Consider the following 20643-nt stretch of genomic DNA (forward strand, 5'->3'; position numbering starts at 1 on the left):
AATAAAAATAATACTTTGCTGTTCATATTTATATACTTTTACTTAATTTTACTTGTAATGGAGTACTTTTACATTGAAGTATCGGCACACCCACCTATCTGAGTAGGCGACTTCCTCCTCTGTTAAAAAGTCACTTCATAACAGATTTCGAATCAGCGTTCTGAAGAAAATGGCATGACACTGCAATTAAAATCTATTAAAATGTAATTAATCTTTTGTTCCCGGAGGTACAACATTATTTAATGAGCAAGGTGTTTGAACAATGGATGAAATGCCTGCTGCCAAAGAGCTACATGTAGTACATTTTACCTGGATGTTAAACAATTTTATTGTAATATTTTCAAAATCCTGGCTAGTGTGTATGTCTGCTTACAACCTTATTATGTATTTGTGCATTTTCTTTATCTTGTTTCTGTATGATCCTATACCGACATGTTTGAAGACATAAAGATACTCATGTACGATGCACTTTGGACCAGGAGTGGACCTACAATTGCTGTGATGTCACAAATCATTCACATAGGTTCAGGCCTTAAACTGTGAGTGATGAGAAACCCAAATGTTGACATGTTTTCAGTTCAGTACAGTGAGTTCACACATCACACAGTATGAGATATATTGTAGAAGGGGTTTCAGTGCAGCCAGTGCATCGTTATGTGTGAGAATAATGAGTGCAGCTTTAAAGTCACTCTGTAAAACTCTGGTGATGTTACAGGGTCTACTCTGCAGTGATGAACTTTTTTAAAGACCAATCCTGGTGAAAATGTGAGTAGCTACAGTATGTATTACTTTCAGCACAATAAACTCAGTGTCTTATGGTCAGATTCTTTGTAGGTTCAAATTTGACTCACAGTGTCTTTGCTTCAAACTTGCTTTAAAATCGTGCTCTTTCTGCTATCTGCATATCTATACATACAGTATAATCCACAGAGGAATGCAATAGTTTCAGCCTCTTTCTCTGCTGACAGGCATTATGGGAATTGTAGGAATTCACTAGCATAGGAATTAGGACATGCAGTGGTGGAAGAAGTACTCAGAGCCTTTACTTAATACCAATGCAGCAATGTAAAAATTCCTGAATGTAAAAATCCTCTTAAACTAAAAGTACATACATTAAGTTATGTAGCGCAGTAAAAGTAGTGGTTTGGTCCCTCTCACTGATACATTAATATAAATGACATCATTACATTATTGATACTCAAGCATCAGTGTTATAGCAGCATGTTACTGTTGTAGCTGCTGGAGGAGGAACTAGTTGCAGATACTTTATATACAGTGAGATAGTTTTGTCCAATGGTTCCCAATCTAAATGTGGAGCCCCTCGAAAGGGGATAAATCTGAGGGGCCATGAGATGATTAATGGTAAAGGACAGAAAATGAAAGGTTCTGATACACAAATCTGTGTTCAGTTTTTGGAAGTTTTTTTTCAGTTTTTTTTCTAATGTTTGATTTTCAGTGAAATATTGGATCAACCCTGTGAAAGTTTAGAGCTGTTAACAACTCATAGACATCTGAAATGTGACCCCAATTACACACTGCTTTTTATAAGATACCCAAAGACAAAAAGGTTGGAAACCACTGTTTTTTATCCTTAACAATGTGTTTTAAAAGTGTGTTATATCATCCATTGTGTCTTCATCAGAAAAGTAACTAAAGCTGTCACATAATGGAGAAGAAGGTACAATATTCCCCTCTGAGAAGTCGTGGCGTGGAAGAATAAAGTAGCATCAAATGGAGACACTTTAGTAAAGTATAGTAGTTTAGGTTACTTAAGTTATTTCTACCACTCATTACATGAAACAGATTGGGTACAATAGAAATCATCACACACACACACACACACACACACACACACACACACACACACACACACACTCACACAGATTAGTGATATATAACAGTGTAGGAGTATAAAATGATCACTGTAAAAGTGGTGAAGGGGACAGTGTACTCGATCCCACTGAAAGGACAGAATAGGCATTAAGAGTGGAGTCGAAGACACTTGGGCCATTGTTTTATTTTCTTTCTCCCATCAAACAAAGAGCCCGAGGGAACCAAACAGGTGAAAATAACTGGCTGTATTTTCCCCCTGGGCTGCCATGCAAGACTTGGGCTGCTGAACCTGATGTCCTGACGCCTGCCTGTCTGTCGTATTCAGCCGAGGTGGTCTATTCAGAGTGAGGGACCAGGGGACACACAGCCCAGGGGGTGTGGACATGTGTGTGTGTGTGTGTGTGTGTGTGTATGTGTTGATGTATGTGTGTGTTGGTGCATAGGGGGGGGAGGGAGGAGGCACTGTGAGCAGCAGAGAATGCTTGGTGATGGGTTACCAAAAACAGAGCACCAGGGGACAATGGGACCGAGGACATTCCTGACATAACCCCAACACACCGGGGAGGAAGTGGAAGGGGGGATTTATTGGTGTCAACGGCCCCTCGCCCCGAGAGGAGGAACGGGTGCCTCTTTTGTCCCCTCTGGCGTTGGAGATGGACTGAATCGAGACGCCTTGCACAGAGAGGACGCCTCTAAACACATACACACATAATAACTCCTTTGAAAGAAGAACCACTAATTAGGGAATGGACATATACGGCTATAGAGGTTTAGACTCAAAGGAGGCAGGTTTCTGTGTGTGCATGTGTGTGTGTTGTTGCAAGCCTGCCTGCATGCACTTGTCAATAGGATCTGAAATGTAAAGAGAGAGCCAAATGGGATGCTTTTCAGCTCAAAGTGCACAAGGGTTGAGCCCATGGGAACACTGCTATGAACTTGTTTGAATCAGAGGGCATTTAGTCTCATTTAGGAATGGTTCATGTTACCCTGAAAGAGACCACAATGAGCAAGACAATGTAATACTCTGGTAATTGGCTGGACAATTGTCAAGTGAATTTCCCATAGTGTTACCCAAACCTTTGCATGTACTTAAGAAATGGGTCATACTCTCCTATTGAGCAAAATTGAAATTAATTGATTTATTATGTCACTTTAAACATCAGCAAAGATATTGCATGAACATTGAAAGCCAATTTGCGTTTCTCGTAATAGAACATTTGTAATTTTCTCAGAAAAGGCATGAGTCACACCACCCATTATGCCCATTTAATATTATTCAATTGGTCCGAAGAAACATCCTTTAGTAATGGGAGGGCTGGTTTTGAATTGCATTGTAATTACTGACCCACCCTGAGCTCCTTACAGCTTATGCAAACCATATTGAAGGTAAATACCCCTTTTGTGAACGGAAATGACTAGGGAAAGCTGACCACTGGGCCTGACAAAGAATACTTTTTCTCCATAGATACTTGAGACTTAAGCCTTACAGAAAACATCAACACCACATTGATTGAACACTATATTTGAGGTGTATCTGACACAGTTCTAATGGAATACCATTACTTTTCATTAACATAAATTTAATTTGTTTTTTTTCCCTGATTGAACCAAAGAAAATAATAATAAAAGGTGCCTTAAAGTACAGTGTAGTGCTGTTCAATGCAGCAGCTAAGGTAGGCCTGGAATCACTTCTACAGCTCCTTGTCATTGGTCAATTTAGGTAATTTCTTACTTTCTGAATGTGTTCACTCCTCAGCACTCCCAATTTAACCTGCTTAGCAAATCATGTAACAGGTGGAGCACCATACCAAACTAGACCAATACTGCTATCTAGTGGTGAAAAGATGTGGGTATGCTACACTTCTGTTATCTGTGATCTCAGAGGATGATCTTTTGAGGTATTACAGGCTTAGGGGGTGTATTGTAGGCATGGTTGTATGTTTTTGGAAAACACCAGTTCAAAGGATTGTTAATTTGTACATAATTAATCTGACAGAGACCACATGGTGCTTTATAATCACATAAACTGACTCTTATCTTACCCATTTCCAAATATGTCAATTAACCCATCCTCAGTTTTGGTCTGCATCAGTCCACCATTCAAGGTTGGATAGCCTTGAAAAGACCTTCATGGCCATTATGAATCTGCTCTGATATGTGATCAATCAAAACAGAAGCACTGGAGTGCAATGGTAGCCAGGAACTTCATGTTGTTGCATGTCACTTCCCATCTCTCTTCCCTCATTCTGTCATCTCTCTGTTGTCACCTATTATCTAATAAAAGTAGCCAACAGAAGAGAGATGACAAAAAAGTACAGCTGTGACATATGTGTATCATTGTGGAATCAACTGAATGATCACCCAACATATTATTACCATTTTTTGATGTTGATGAAGTTAGACAGACAATAGAGGAATATATTTTCCTCTAATTCATTACAGATTCATTTGGCCATTATTTACTATCAGTGAGCTTGAACTGAACCTTCACTAGCATTCACTTCCAACTCACTGGATTACAACTAATTCACGGAGCGGCTCTGTAGCCTTGGGTGGCATTGTTGTGGCTGCACAATTTATTAGCTAATCGGCAAGACAGTGCCAGATTCTGCCGCTCATGAATATGAAGGCAGAATGAGAACCAGAACTTTCATTAGAGGGCTTCAGCTCTCTCGCTCTCGCTCCATCTTCAGAACACACATAGAGTTCAAATGGGAACTCCCAAGCGCTTCCAGCTGGCAGCACTTTGGGATAATGATGCTGGATTCCACACAAATGAAGGGTCTAAATACCACCAGAGAGGTACCTGAACCCCCTCCTCAATTTACATACATGTATGTAAAAACACACACTCAAACTCAAGTATTTTTTTTCTCTCAGTGGGTTAATCATGCATACACTAACACAAAAAAAATTGGGAAAGCCAATTTCCCACCATCATCCTGGACAGTCACTGCTGTCAAATGTAAGCAGCCAACTCAAAAATAATCCCACAGCAAGTCAACAGTACTGCCCCCCCCACCCCCCCCAAAACACACACACACACACACACACACACACACACACACACACACACACGTACACACTGAGGCCGGCACACATCCTCTGAGTCTGAGTGGAGATTGGGTTACTGCAGATTCCTAGTTGCGGCCTCGAGGTATCCTCATTTAAAAACTCTCTGTGGTTGAGTCATCAGTGCGAGCTGGGAAGAGACCACCTTCAGTGGTGTGATGTCAAAATGATGGATGAGACAATAATACCGGCAGAAGAACTATTGATAGCTCTCTTTCCTTAATGTTGACATGTTGATACCACACACCCCAAGCAATGAAAAAAGTGTGTGTGTGACAGTGAGAGAAGTATAGAGAGACTGTAGGCCTACACACACACACACACATGCACGGCACAAGGACATTCTGGTATTATACCCATTAATATCTCTTCCATTCCCACTCAGGCCCCGGGTCTTTGAAGTGGAGTGGCAGCTGAGCCCTGAGCAAGTGAGTGTGTGAGAAGATGTATACAATAACGCCAACATGCCGTCTTGACTCAAAGATGAGTCGGCAGAGGGAAAGTAAACAGGCGGGGTTCCCCAAGCGGCTGTCATTATAAACAGGGGATGTGCTGAGAGGGGTTCAGACTGTTTATTTTTACACGGGACCTCAGTGTCGTTTGAAGTGCCCTCACTGCTCTCTCCCTTTCTCTCTCTCTAACTTGACCTCCTTTTCCATATTCTCACCTAACCCCGCCATCACCTTCTCCTGTATAACCCCAACCCTACAACCACCCACCCATCCTCTCTGGGGTTCTTGCCAGCAGCAGCTAATTATCAGTCGGTTGGGTTCCACCGTGCCCCCGTGTTTGGCCCACTTACTCTATCACTAACTGTAACGGCATTTGGATGTGAAGTGTGTTTCTGTACAGTCACACAGTTTCAGTGGTGAACTTGAAGGGCATCAGCAGGAGGCTGCAGTCTAGTGAATGTACTGTCATCAGTTATTAACCATTAATAAAAATACCTGTAGGATTGCTAGAGTGTGTGGAGCACCATGCACATACTGTATAATAACAATGTATTCATGTTCACAACCAATGGCTGTATGGACTGTTATTAAATGATATGTTCACAATTTTTCATATCTGTCTTAAAACAATAGTAAGGTGCCCAAATGAAAGTTGACACATGTTTTTCTTACTATATTTATTTCCCCTGTTACTGACCATAAGAGATCCTTTCATATTACACTTTCATTGTGAGTGTTTGGGGGACAAAAGCCACAGCCGCCATTCCTTGTAAAAAGAACAAGAAAAAAGTATTGAAAAGTTTATTTGAAGCTATAATATATTATGAGGCTTCAGCTGTCCAAATTAGTCAAATCAAGTCAATGCCATTCAAAGTGACTTCGTCTTCTTAGTGCCAAATTCCATCTTTTTGTTACAATCCTTCCACTGCAGCTGAACAGGAAAACATTGTCCGCTGAGACACATAAAGGAACTTTTTTATTGTGTAACTGTTGTACTGTGTAAAACTGTAACTGTGGAAGATATTCACATTGTATGAATTACTCTGATGGCTGAAGCCTCATGTTATCTTCAGATAAACTTTTCCATACATTTTTGTTTAAATATGTATAACATGGATTATCCACGAGGGTCAGCTCAAGATGTGATCATGCACTGACTGACTTGCTGAATTAACAAAAACAGTTTAGATCAAATGGAAAGCATTAGCAAGTGTCATTGATGAATACCATTTCAATGCCAAGTAATAATTATTCCATACTACTGAATAATAACATTCCCTGAACATACAGAGAAATGCATGGTGTGTTTAAGGTTCTGATGAATTTGTCTCCATATGGACCAGATATTTAGTTCTAATATATGAGGTGTAACAAGCTGGTTGAACAGCATGACAGTGCACAGATTTCCACTGCATGGTGTGCATGGTTAAAAACCACACAGCTAGCTTTTCAGTTAAGGCCCTAAAGTTTCCAAAGATACCAATATGTTAAGTTAAATGTGCGGGAAATGTATATAAAATGATCCATTTGATCTCATACTTCAGCCATAAAATATGTCATCTTGGGGTCTAATATTTCACTCATTATAAGCAAAATAAAGTTTCAATGAAGCATTGGAGCAAGAAGGTGCACTGACAGTGTGGAAATGTTTTTATAGTTGTTTTAATGTTTTTGAAGCTATTAAAGGAGACACAAGAGGAAAAAATCTTGTTTCAAGAGGTTAAAGTGAACTTTGACATCAAAACAGTGACACATTGGGTGTGTATGATCTCTTCAGTTAACCACAGTCCTTTACATACTCACATTCTCATGAGGAAGATTTGCACTTTTGGGTCAGAAAAAGCTCACAGCTTGATCATTGACTCATCAAACACAGGTGTAACTAATCACATCAATTGTGGCTGCATTCCATTTAGCTGTTTTAGTGCTGGAGCTCTGGTATTGTGCGTGCTAATTGGATTCCATTTATTATTAGAGCAAGTAAATAGAACAGGGGCATAATAAATGTTATTAATTACACCTGTGATTTTCCTGCAATCTCAAGCCAAAATGTTTCCTTTGAGAAAAGTTTATGGTCTAAAATGTTTTAAAATAACTTTGCCTGATTGTGTCTCGTTATTTTTAATGACAACGTCAAGATATTTGGACCGTCAAGTATAATATTTCTACAAAAGCGGGTGGGTGGATCCAAGGTCAGTCGTCTGAGTGAGGTATACAAGTACTTCGCCACAAGAGGGCATCCTTCTCCCACTGAAAACAAGGTAGGGGGTTTCCCTCTGAACAAGGTAAGTATCTCCCCTTGCGCCCAACAGCAGGGGTGCCAAAAAATGAAGCGAGGACAAAGCCGGAGGCTGACATTTTCTCCAGGGTGTCCGCCGCAGGGAACCCAGCGCTGAGAGCCCCAGGCTTTGAACAGGCAGACCACTGAGGCTTGTTGTGCAGACAAAATCAGAAGACTGATCCAAGTGCAACAACTCTAAGGAATCGAGGAGCTCCCCGCTTGAATCCCATCTGACAGCGAGTAAGTGTGTTGCCTGTTGTTAGTCTTGCTTTCTTTCATTCTGTCTTTAACGCAGTCTAATCTCTCCCACTTGTAATTGGAGAGATAATCTACCTAGATTAGTGCCTGTCCAGCGGAGCTCCTTTATTTCACAGAAATGCGTCAAAATTGGCCCTGTGTTGGACAATCTATGAACATGAACTTTATTGTAAATAGATAAAGTGTGTCAAGGCTAGAAACATACAGTGTGGGTGATATAGTCCAATATGTCAGTGTGTTGTCCTGTCCCTGAACAAAATATTTACTGGTATTATATTTACTACGTTGGACTAAATTGTATTTAAAATTTCAATTTCTGTACTTAGTGGCCTATTTTCTGAAAATAAATGAGAAAAAAAAGTGAAATTGAAAGCTGCAGGAAAGTAAGTAATAAAAAGATGTCGTCATGCCCACACTCAGAGGGATTTTAGAAATAAAGATCAAGGAATACTGGAAAAAATAAAGACATCAGAAGATTCATTATACAACTAATTTAGACTCCTGTTAAGCCGATGAAAATGTTATTTTACGGTTTGACTCACATTATAAATTCATCAAGAACGGGAGGAGAAAAAACTCCTTGAAATGATTAATTTGGCAAAGATTAAGGAGAATAAAGTAATTGGACATGAGGCCAGGGGAGAAAAAGGAATAATAACAATAAATACACGCTGATGGCAGATACCTTTTATGAGTGGAAGTTGATGGGCTAAACACGTAGGCCTAAGTTTTCACAAAAAACAAATAAAATAAATATAAATATAAATATATATAATTCCTTGCATACGACATAGTGCCCATGTAGGTGTGCACTTGCTATATTATCATTTATCCTGCCTCGAGTTTGATTAAAATTAATTGGTTTTTGGACCATTTTTTAATGAACGTGATCTTTCGTGTGTGAACCCATTAAGTGTCATTTCCCTCATTAATTAGCAGGCTATTGGCTGCAGGTGTATTCTGGTGTAATCTGTACTCGCGCGAGCACGCACACACACAGGGTTGCGGTTAATTATCCGCGGTTTTGAACACGTTTAAATGGTCTTTGTTTTAGATGAATAGATGGAATAAAGGCACTAAAGCGCAGCTCGGTCCCGAGCCGGGCCGAGTCGGGCCGGGCTGTTCCCCCCAGAGGATGGTACAGTAAATACAGGAGGAATGTTGATCAGCTTACACTGGAGCCAGGAGGTGCTCGGGATTTGATCGGCCGTGATGCTCGAATACTGAGCCGCCGATAGGCAGGCTGCACCTGCAATAACACACAGAGCAACATGCGTGCTGCTGTCGCCTATAAATTAACAGGAATTTTAAAACGGATCATGGACGTCGGTTCCGGTTCTGCTGGGCTGATTTAACAAATGTAACATGTGTTTCTCTATGCACAGTAAAAATTAATAGTAGTGGTGCTCGGGGGTGATTGGCTGAGACCATTTGAAAGTTTGTAACACCCAAACCAAATTGCTCTCTCAATAACACATCAGTGCCTCCAAACATAAATCATTAGCTACTTCTGTTCTTTAACCACTTTGTGATTGGGATAGATGTCAGTATTAATACAATGAATACGACTACTGTCTACAATTGGAACTGCTAAAATTCCAAAGTCAAAGTGAACCAGTGATCTCTCCTGTGCGCTTTTACGCACACTCTCGATCGGCTATACAAGTGTGCTCATCAGACTGATCATGAAAAACTATATTAATTAGCTGTTGCGCTTTAAGCACTAAAAGGGAGGAACAAGCCATATGACTGCAGTTAATTAGTTAACGTTCTGTCATGGCCGAGGGCGAAGGGCCACATTTTCTGTGCCAAAACGAGCCCCTCTCTCTTTCCCTCTCTCTCTCGCACACACACATACACACACAAGCACACACGACAGTCGTCATGACGCAATGACGGACCAATGCAGTAATACATTTAATTTAATGCTACTTTTGTTACAATATATGAATAAAACCATCATAATGTCAACATTTTGGTGCCTTGAAGCGCTGGCGTTCGGTAATAAATCCAACATGTGTTGCACTATTATTAGGATTAATAAGTTATAACATTCTGCATCTGATTCTTGTTTCTGTGGGCCCCGGAGCCCCGCCACTCTGTTTCAACAGGTTCAACGTTGTGTTCTCATTACGACCTCCATATGGCTGCCTGTGAACACAGCGAGCCATGGGGCATTTAGAGCGAGCAGCACAGTAACAATCAGTCCGTAAAGCGGCGGAGGTATTTGCTGTAAAAGTGAGACCAGTTGTGTTGTTTGAGGAGAAAAAAAATCTTGAGGCAAGTGGTAGTTTGGTTAAATGTTTATTTTCTCTTGCGCGTTATTTTGGCTACGCAACTAAATTATTCGCATCACCAAATTACAGGTAAAATAAAACTTAAGTTAACAAAACACAGTGTGCTATTGGAATCTCTCTCTCTCTCTCTCTCTCTCTCTCTCTCTCTCTCTCTCTCTCTCTCTCTCTCTCTCTCTCGCACACATGGTTGGGAAAATCTGGGTTTGATTTTAATGGGGAGTAGCCTACCCTGTGCTCGCTTTACAACCTATGGATGTACTGGACGGTTTACAGTTGGTTTGAGCTCTGGGCGCGTATGAGTGCAGTGGGTCCACCTCCTCTCTTTTGAGTTTGTTGCATGCGTTTCTCTTGTCCTGTTAATATTTTAAAGAGGCGAGTGTGAGAAAGAAGAGACATTTTTGCGTTCGGAGAGGACCATTTTCTGACGGAAGAGAACCTAGAAGCTAATTTGTGTGGATCTCTCTCAGTGGACGTCTTTCTAAATTTAAAAACAGCGGCAGTCACGACTTGACACTGCGGGGTAAGTTTATTATGTGCCGTGTCACTGTGCTTGTTCATTTCACATCCAGCGTGTTCGTGTTTATGTGGAGAGCACATTTCAGTTTTACGCACCACTTATTTTCTTAAAGAAGTGAGTGACTCACGGGGCTCGCAGTGACGGGGTGCCTATTACCTGTCATTTGTTTTAAATGAAAGCAATGACTGTCATTACTTTATTATAGGCTGAGCTCGTGTGACTATAAGTGGGTGTTTGGGTCGCTGAATCGCCGGGGCGCGCTGGATCAGAGCGATGGACGCCACAGACAGGTGTCAGCCTCCTCGGTTTACAACTGGCCCGTGGGTCGCAGCAAAAAAGTGAGGAAAAACAGCCCGCGCAGAGGATTTAATACGAGGTACAAGAGGTGCGCTATACGGAGTCAGTGAGCTTTAATAGCGAGTTGGACTCAGAGCCAAGAGCGGATGCCAAAGCAAGCAGCGCGCTTCTCGGTTCCCGTCTTCCTCGGCACTGCCCTCGCCAAGTCTCCCAATGCGTTTGTCACTTCTAATATTTTCCCTGCTCGCTTTGACGCCGCCGCTTGCATATTGAAAAACGTTTGTGAGCAAAAAATCAGGATGGCATATTTTTGTCTGCCATTAATGAGCCACAATAACTTTCGAACACAAGTCCAAGCCAACTCTTTTGTTATTAAAGGTTAAGATCCTTCTGCTTGAAAGAAAGTCATGCAGCATCGACTGATGTCTTTTCTGTGTTTTTTTTCCGGAGGAATAAAGTGAGGAGAAGTTTGATTTGATACGGAAGCCAATTGTGGGCAAGGTGTGACAGGAAACAATAGCCTGCACAATGATGATGAGCTCCACCCTCCCCAAGCTCACCTAGTCTGCTCTCAAGCAGCAACAAGCCTGGAACTGACAGTGAGAGTCCCATACAGATTGCTTATCTTATCTGCTTCAATAGACTTAAAGTATGCCCCTATTGCAGACTGAAACAGTGTCAGCCACTTGACCTACTTCTCACTCTCACCGCAAATGACTGAGATCAGTCTGTTAAGAAGGCCTCTGGATCCTCACAGCTTACTGATGTCAGAAAGAATGTGAGACATCAAGTTTAAATCCGGGGAATGTTTGAGTTGAAGAAGTGCTGCTCATCTGGAGAACGGCCATTACTTCCCTGTTTTTGCAAATTAATCATCATTATTTAATTGCATCACACCATGGTTCCATCAATAACAGAGCAGAGGGGTAGAGCCAGGAGCAGCTGAAGGCACATGATGTGGAAGCTAATCCAAAGCAACATAGTGCAGATTTTATTCACTGCTGTGTGTGTGTGTGTGTGTGTGTGTGTGTGTGTGAGCTTGTATGGGGTATTTATGAACCCCAGAGAAAGGCAGTTGGATTGAGATGGAGAAAGCTGCAGTAACATAAGCATATCATTTTCTTTTGCTTCTTTTGAAAAGTGGGATTCCTCAGGACTCTTGGCTCCCTCCACCTGAGCGAGTAAAGTCAACACATCCAATATATTTTTCTTTTATGGCTTCAACAGTTTGACATGGCAAAGTAACGCTAGATCTCTCTTTCTGTCAGTCCCTCCGTTTCTGTTTGTTCTGGGTGTAACCACCCGTTCCCTTCTTGAGTAAAGCTTTTGTCATTTTTACCAAAACAACAGGAGCCAATTTTAAAATTATAGCTGGTCAATCCTGACCATGCTGGTTCATTTAGAAGATCATCTTTTATTTTACAGCTGTTTGTGCTCCTGTTTTATCTCCAGTGCCTGATTACTGATAGCGAATGTAACAGTCTAAGCTTCCTTGGATGGCAGATTAAAATTGTGATTTGACTCCAAGTTGAATTTCACATGGAGAAAAATTCCATGTTTCCTTCTTGGATAAGTTGAATTAATTTATATTTAGACCAGTAGATGGTCGACTACCCACATTACTCTGTCACTTATCATTCTCTCCTCTTAAGAGGTGAGAATGAAATCAAAATGCAGTCTTACTACTGACCTAAGTGGCTGTGTGTTTTCTCTTTGAGTGATAAAGTGTGTGTGTGTGTGTGTGTGTGTGTGTGTGCGTGTGCGCTTACCTTTCTTGTTGAAATACCTGTCATTCGTCAGCATGACACCCAAGATGTCTCTCACTGTGGGAAGAGGATCCAAGGGCAAAGATTCACATACTTCATCCTGCCACTCCCTGCTCCCTGCACCCTGCTAGGCCTGCATGTGTCAGCCACACATTTCCTCCAGATGCAGGGGGATATATATATGTATATGTGTGTGTGTGTGTGTGTGTGTGTCTGTATATATGTGAGGTCTGCATGCCCACCTAGTACCTATCAGTATCTGACTTGACACATTCTTTGTGTGATGACCTGAAAGCAGATTTCTCCAAAGGAACTTCATTTATTTCCACTTGTTTGCACATTGACAGTGGACTGGGTGTATGCTGGCTGCTGGCTCACTTCTGCTCATCTCATTGACATAACGTTGAATAAGCTCTTGGCTTGCGTGATAACGTCAGTCAAGCCAAAAGACAGACATTTAAGTTCTTTCCCATGTTAACCGGGAGGCTGCTGACCTCTGACCTTTTTATGCAAAGATCACCCACAGCGCTGTGACATTGTTGCGGGAGAATGAGCGGAGGTGGAGATAGCAAGGAGAGGGGCAAGAGATGAGGGAAAGGGTGGTGTCTGAGTCATGAGCTTTGGCATCCTTTTTACGATGTGTGCTCATGTGCGAGTGAAGGCACACATTGTGAATACGACAACAGAGCATGTGTTAGTCTGTCAACAATATGTGTGTTTAAGTGTAATGTACGCAACTGTGCGAGTATTCCAAGCACTTAATAAAATGATTTGTGGTTTCTTTTTCCCCCTGTGAGTTCAAAGCAGGTCCTTGCTTTTGGCTGTGGGGTAGAGGTTGCTCTTGTGCAATGGAAAAAAAGAGACTGTTTTCCTGTTAGGGGGGCTTTTTGGGAAAACCGCGGCTCTGCCTACCGCAGCCAGCCTTCAAAAGCCTTTGAAAGAGCGCTCACCTCTCCTCTGCTTAAACCCTTCCATCCCTCTAAATGAGTTACTTCCTCTCATATTCAGGAACACCTCACCTGCCCTTCCCCGACCACCACCGTCCAACCACACTGCTCCAGAGCTGCGGTCAGGGTTATGCCCAAGTCCATGGGAAATGTTCAATCAGGGAGTCCTTAGTCCACCCACATATACTCAAAACAGAACACTTTAAGAACTTCAACATCCTTGTATTTCTTGATTATATCATCTCTGTAACCCTGGTGCAACAGCTTATATCCAGTGACAAACTTTGGGAAGGAATGGCAGGGCTGTGGGTGTCATCCCTCTCTCAGACGCATCTTGAGAACACATGTAGAGGACATATTTCTTGTATTTGAAAGCAGATCATAGCTTGATATAAGAGGCTATAAATGTTTGAACTCTTGTCCATTCACTCCCTCATCTGTTAGTCCATCACTCTGTCAGTTAAAAATCAAAGAAAAAGAACATGTTTTCCCTCCGACACTTACAAGATCACAGGTATATGTTCAGCTTGTGAAACAGTTAGTCAGTACTAAAACCTTGTGGGACCTCCTCAGTTATTCCAAATCCCTTCTTTGATTTTTAGAAGAAGCTGCCAGAGTGTTGTACCAAAACACCTCAATATAATTTATTAATCCTCAGATGTTATTCAAATCAAATGGATTCTCGGGTGCATATTGTGTTCTGGTTTGTTTTACAAATACACCATTATACAGCTGCAAAACCCTGTTCTCTACTTTGTGGTGTTATTAAAGTTTAACATCCACATTTGCTAATGATTTGGTCTTTCATTATCTTTGCTCTTTATTAGAAAATACATGTGATTTTATCAAGTTTTTCATATTAAAATTAGTTACAACTGGAAAAAAACCCCTCAATTATAAAAATCTGATTTCTAAAGTTATCATTGCAGCCCAAACACATTCATAGATGAACCATTTGTAGTTGTTTTTTATGTGGAACTTAAGCATTTTCTCAGCATCATATTTGTACTTTGCCTCAATTTCATTTTTTTTTATTACTGGAAGCCCTTTCAGAGCTATGCTCAAGTTACACTTTCTTATTGCAGCATAAAACAGAACAGTGGTTGGATGTCTGGACAAAATATCCATGTGAAAATAAGTGATCTACACTGCCTGATCTGTATCTTACAAATTAATTCTGTTAAACCCTGAGTCTGGTGAGTCACGGCTGCATTAAACATTTTGCCTGCTCATGTCCTTTACCCACCCTACGCCTCCCGTTTTCTCACCAAAAGAACTGACCTCACAGTACACTTCATTGACAGAAAAATACACCACAACTTGTCCTATCAGCGTTTCTTGCCTGCTTTTGTACTGAAGTGTGTACTGTACGTGCATAAATACAGAAAGCGGTAGCTTAGCACAACTTCCTGTCAGAGTCTGTGAGAACCAGCCTGACCTCATATTTCACCTCGCACTGTCTGTCTTCTCTCCTCCTGTTCAGTTCTGGATCAGGTTCTGTTGATTTTAAGAGCTGCTGTCGGACTGTGGGCCAGCCGTGTGGGCCAGGCCACAGAAGCTGCCGCATTCCTCTGCTGGGCGTTCTGTCTTTTTCCCTGCAGTGTCTCTTTCTGTCAGATGTAGGTGGAAAGGAATAGACAGGAGGACTTATTTAACTGATAGTCTTTGGATCTTCCTGCCTTGTCTTCAGCTTAACAGCACATGAGAAATCTGATAATAGACCTCTATTATCAGATTTTTAACAGATTGCAACTCATTGAGGTGTGGTCACAAACTCAGGTACTGTTTGCTCTTGATTGTTAGTGAGGTGATGGTGAACAATTTAAGAGTTGAAATTAGTCCAAATTTCCTTCCAGACACATACACACGCACATGCACACAGACACACACAGCCCCTCAGCAGACATAAGCAGGCTTTCAAAATTTGTCAGTGATCTCTCTGCTAATGACGCCCTCAGCTGTGAGAGTTGACCCCCTCCTGCCCTCAGTCCGCCCTGTTCCTCCCCTCCTCCTCCTCAATCCCTAATGAATGCCAGTGAGGAACTCTGAGTACCCTCCACCCCCACACCCACAACCCACACACACACACATGTGCACACTAACAGAAGGATCGTCATCACCACTGTGGAGATGGCCATCATGAAGTCACTAATATCTGACCCCTGTTAACTGAGGCCTGTCAGTCATGTTGATTCATGTGGACAGGTTTATTTATCTATCGGGTGTGTGTGTTTACAGATGGTGTTAGTGCTGAACTGATTATTTCATTAATTGATTAGTTGACAAATAATCATTTGTCAAGAAAACATTTCAAATAGAAGTAAAATGTGAATTAAAAGAAAATTATATATTGGTTGGAACACATCTGGGTTTGCATTCCACATGTGAAACCAGAATAAAATGCAGTGGGGGTTAATAGCTTCAAAAACAACTTCAAACCATGTGCAATCTTTATAGAGGGGGATTTCTAATGTTACTGCTCTCACTGTTCTTTTATTTTCCTACAATGCATCTTTTTATAGTGATAATGAGAATGGAGGTGGCCCTGTTGTTAGCCTATTAAAAAGTCCGCCATGGTTCTGGGCAGCCACTAATAACCCCACCAGGGATTACTGTACAGCAGGCTGGAGGGACAGCAGGGCACCAGTTTGGGCCTCAGCTTGCTGTCATCTGTGAGAAGCAACCCAGAAGACCTCCATTCACTCCCAGTCTGAGTGGGGCCGCCACGCCAACTCTCTAGAGCAGCGTGAAAGGCTCCCACTTGGGATACAAAGTGGCTCAGCTGTCCCTCTCCTATCCTCACCTCCCCCGGCGCCCTCCTCTACACCCAAGCCAAATAAAGCCTCTCAGCGACTTCTGTTTTCCTAATCTGTGAACTCTGACAGAGGCGCCCATGCTTGAAAGAGAGACAACTCAACATGGGATGATCTCCCGGTGACAGGGAGAAGCTGAAAAAACGTTTCCCGGAATGTCTCTGCTGAAACCTCTAGACCACCCTGCCATCTTCCTGTTCCTGTCTTTTTCTTTCTGCCTCTCTCTTTTGCTTCCTCCCACTATTCCTCACCCACATTTTTTTTTAATCTCATTTCCGCTCCTTTTGCCCTCCATCATCGACATTCTCTAATTGGGCTGTCACTGGTTGATTAAAACCATTGAATCTGTTCCAATTGCTAAATGGCCTGAGTGGTCTATGTGGCAAAACACACCTTCTTATGCAGGGTGCTCCACTTAAAAAGTCCCATATATTTTCATCCATTCACATATTGTGCCTGTAATACTAATGGTAAAATTATCGAACGCTGCACTCGCTTACCCACTGGGGATTGTAGCACGCTGGCACAAGTACATTTTCCTTGCCATTAATCCACAGAGGAATGTTGCAGTGATGAATTGGCAATGTAGTTTGTATTTGTCACCGCACTCCAAGCAGCCATTCACTTGGAAATGGCTTAGCTGCCACAGGAACCGTTTGTCTTTTAACATACCAGATGGTGGTAGGTTTGTGTGCCGGAGGGTCACATCAAACTTTAAAGGCACAATCTGTTATCCAAATGTAAGCAAAATGGTAGCCAAGATACCAAAAAAATCCCAATTCAGATGTGACGCTGCTGTAACTGTAGATTTATTAACAGATCATTTAATGTATGAATGCTAGCCTTTGCGTTAAAACTTGTTCACTTTAATGCAAGGAGTTTAAAAGATCGATTCCCAATATCAAGCTACCGCCACCAGAAATTTAACTTAGCTTAGCCATACCTGAAATGGGGGGGGGGGCTTCATCCAAAGTGAAGAAAAAGTGCTATGCTAAGCTAACCAGCTGCTGATGCTTCACATTTAACTCTTGTCAAGAAAGCTAATAGGCATATTTTACAAAAAGTGATAGTGTTATGAAAGTATTTGTTCACATCACCTATGTAAATACATGTGTTATAGATAGCATGGATAAGATATAAAAGAGCATGGACTATACAAGAGCATGGACTACGGCAAGACATGTATTTCCCCCACCCTAACACTTTAACCCTTTCTTTTAGTTTCCTGAAAATGTTTTTTTGTGTGTGGTATTCATTGTTCTCTTCAGAAAGACAAGAGATATGGGCCCACAGCTGCTGCTACTTCAACCACATTTAATGAAAGACAATGTCTCCCCCCACTGAGGCAAACTTGTGGCTTGTTAAACACACTGTCAAAGCTGAAAGCAGAGAATTTTCTTGCTGAAACAGATTCTTAGTATTTCAAAGGTCAGCCAGCTACACCACTGTGCTGACATCCTGGCAAAGCTTACAAATCCAGAAAGATTTTGTGGTGCTGGCTCACATTTTGCAGTTTTTATAGTGATATAGAATAAGTCATAGGTTTTTTAATAAAGGCCAGATTTTCACCAGAGTGTAGTTGAACTGTCTTGGAGAGCTGTTAACACTTACTGCAAGACTAGCATCCATTTCAGACGGGGTACAGAGTAGAATTAAACAGCCTTGTCACTGTTCTCTCTCTGTTTAACCTACACGCTCATCTCCCAGACACGCCTGACAGCACCAGACCCTGGAAGTATCTCCTAGCAGGCCCAGCAGCACACGGACGGCACCATATTTAGTCATTCCAAGTCCAGACACAGACCAATGCAGTCCTCCACCTTAATCTGTCTCCCCTCTGTTTCTCCCTCCATCTCTCCCTTTCTCATTTTTTATGTCCTTCCCTCCACTCCCTCCCTCCATTTCTGTCACTTTCCCTCTCTCTCCTACCGCTACTTCATCTCTGTCCTCGCTCACCCTCCCTCGAGCCATTTCTGCTTTATCACTGTCGTGCCCCTCCACCGTTTCTCTCCCCCTCATACAGTGTGTCCCTCTTTTTTCACTCTTAACTACTGCAACTCTTTTTTTTCCTTCCTTGTGCCTGTTTGTCCTCTTTTCTAATCTCTTGTGTCTACCAAGTCTTTTCCTGCCTGGTTTTTGCTTTTAAAAACTTTTCTAGTTTCTTCGCAGTCCCTCAACAACTTGCCCATCAAATCTTAAGTCTGAATAATTCCCCCTCTCCATCTTCTGCTTTCTTCCCTCACCTGTCATAATTTCCACCCCATCTTTTTTCTCCTTCCTAACCCCCTTTTTCTCCCTCAGAGCCTCCCCGCTGCCTCTTTTCTCGGATGAACATGCTGCTGATGGAAGCAGGGCCTGGATGGTAATGAGTTGCTAATTCTATCAGCCGCCTCTCCATGCCCTCCCCAGTGGGTGTCGGGCCCGCCAGCCTTACCATAGCCAGCCTTTTGATGGAGTGCCTTGGCTGATGAACTCCCGCCTGCGTGCCCACTTTAACCTCCTCGTCCTCAGACACATGTCATTGATCAATGTCCTTATGCGTCCTGGCAAGGCCCACTCATACTATAATCATTTATGAGCAGCCCCATTCCCTGCAATCCATTTTTCATATGTTGAATATTGCAATAGCAGGGGTCATTTTTTGTGCATGTTTTCATACTCTTTAGATGTCTTTAAGAAGATTGTATTTGCATTTTGGGTGGCTACTTCAAAACTCAGCAGAGACATTTATCACTTACCAAATTACCATTTATCATAAACCAAGTCTATAGTTTGAAATGAAGCAGTTAAGAAATATAGTTACCTACCAATTTGTATGATTGACATAAGAAACAGCTGTACTTCCTGTTGCCAGCTGTACTACATTTTCTTCTGCACTGTCTCTCTGCTCTGTGTAATTCCTGCACACTCTTTTCCTTTCCTTTAACATCCAATCTCCGCTTGAGGAGAGGCCAAATGGATGGGTTTTAGCCCTTGAGCGCAGATGAGTGGTCCTATTTACCAGGCCACTGGGCTCTTTTTTGAGGGTTGCTAGCTTTGGACCCCTCACACAAGAAAAGAACGAAACTTTTGTTTTTCCGACTCCCCTTAAATCCATCCGTCTGCCCTCCCCGCTTGACTGAAGTGGATACAGAGACGGCCTTTTGTTCTACTAAAATGAAGAGGGATGCTGTGGTAAGAGGGAGAGTGAGGGCAGGAGGTGGTGGGTGTGATTCATTTTAATTCAATAAATACCTCGCAAAGAGGGCTGGGGTGCCTTCTCAACCCCCTCAGCTGTCTGATTTGAAATGGGGCTCTTCTAGGTTTGACACCCGGGGTAGTAAAAGGGGATTAGGAAGGAAAAGCCTCAGGCCATATACATCTCTTTCTCTGTCTCTTTCTTTGCCTCACAGCTTTCTCTCCCTGTGCCCCTCAATCTTTCTCTCTTTGAGACCGAGAGGCCCCTCGTCTAGCTGTGAGGGTATGAATGATGTCATCCAGGTACATATCTTGACCCAGAGATTTAGGAAGGCTTGAATGGAGTCTCATTGCCCCAGTTCTTACAATGTGGAGTATAATCCCCAAATAGCTATCTCTTTTGGTGAATTTTCTGATTGAGTGAATGAACATAATGCTGCCCTCTCCACAGTCATCATAATGTAACAATGGTATTCCAACTGCTGATTCCCTGTCAAACTCCTGCACAAGTCAATAGCAAGAAGAAATCATAGCTCAAAACTTGAAGCAAGTCCTCATATATAAAATAATGCCCGTTTTTTCAGAACCACAGTTGTTTCGCCTTTAAACAGAGGTTTGGCTGAGCCACATGCGGTCCACTGCTTCACAGCCTCACCAGGGATTATAGGGCGACTTCTGCCATGCTGCTCAAGCATGACCAGAAGGCTTGGCCAGTTTTGACCTGAATGGAAGTACTGAATAAGGGACCAGCATTAAAATTCAGGATGCAGTCACTTGCAGCCACTAATGTCTCTCTTTAAATGGTCACATCCTCTCTCTAGGGCCTCCCGTCTGTTTTATGCTTTGACAGGCTTTTAGTCAATGAAAACATTCACTTGTAATTACACTGTACAAAGGGTCTGCCAACAAATTTTATTTCCTTTATAAGGCAAA

This window comes from Scomber japonicus, chromosome 20, assembly GCF_027409825.1.
Source record: "Scomber japonicus isolate fScoJap1 chromosome 20, fScoJap1.pri, whole genome shotgun sequence".
In the NCBI taxonomy this organism is placed as follows: domain Eukaryota; kingdom Metazoa; phylum Chordata; class Actinopteri; order Scombriformes; family Scombridae; genus Scomber; species Scomber japonicus.